Below are 917 nucleotides of genomic sequence, written 5' to 3' on the forward strand. Positions count from 1 at the left end.
GTTTTAGTTAGTAATTATTATACATAAATTGTATTATTTTATTTTTGTTATTTAAAAAGAATTTGATTAAAAATATTTTAGGAATAAATAAGTTTAAAAGTATGAAAAAAATATTTTTATTGAATTTTTTACATAGAAATATGATTAAAAAGAGAAGGTTTAATCATGCGGATATATCTGATATCTGATCCGATTTGCGAATCGGATATCGGATCGGATCCGGCACTAAAAAGTGCGGATATCATATCTGATCCGATCCGATGAAAATTGTGCGGATCGGATCGAATTTTCAGCCATATCCAATCCGATCCGCGGACACCCCTAATCAAAAGGGTTACAATATTTTAGATGTTATTGTCTACCAAAATATGATTATTTTCATCACTGAAGTACAGTAACGCTTTTATATGAAATCGAAATTCTCTCCAAGTATATTTGTATATTTGGTTTTAGAAAATACAGAACTTGTTAGTATTTACTTGTGTTAATTTTTAACAAAAATTATTTGTAATGTCATCATTCTATGCTTCAACTTTTAAGCTATTATTATTTATTGTTGACGAAGCATAGATTCGAAGTGAAATTGAATAATAATTACTTACAATTTAATACTATTGGTGATTATTATTTTAAAAATTGTCAGTTTTATTTTTGTTAATAACAAAAGACTACAATTTTGGTGTAATTTTTTTCTTTTTCCAACATTTAGCTCTGTTTTGTAATGTCTGCTTCAACTTTTAAGCTATTATTATTTATTGTTGACGAAGCATAGATTCGAAGTGAAATTGAATAATAATTACTTACAATACTTACAATTTGGTGATTATTATTTTAAAAATTGTCAGTTTTATTTTTGTTAATAACAAAAGACTACAATTTTGGTGTAATTTTTTTCTTTTTCCAACATTTAGCTCTGT

The sequence above is a fragment of the Arachis ipaensis genome, chromosome B01 (assembly GCF_000816755.2).
Source record: "Arachis ipaensis cultivar K30076 chromosome B01, Araip1.1, whole genome shotgun sequence".
Lineage (NCBI taxonomy): Eukaryota > Viridiplantae > Streptophyta > Magnoliopsida > Fabales > Fabaceae > Arachis > Arachis ipaensis.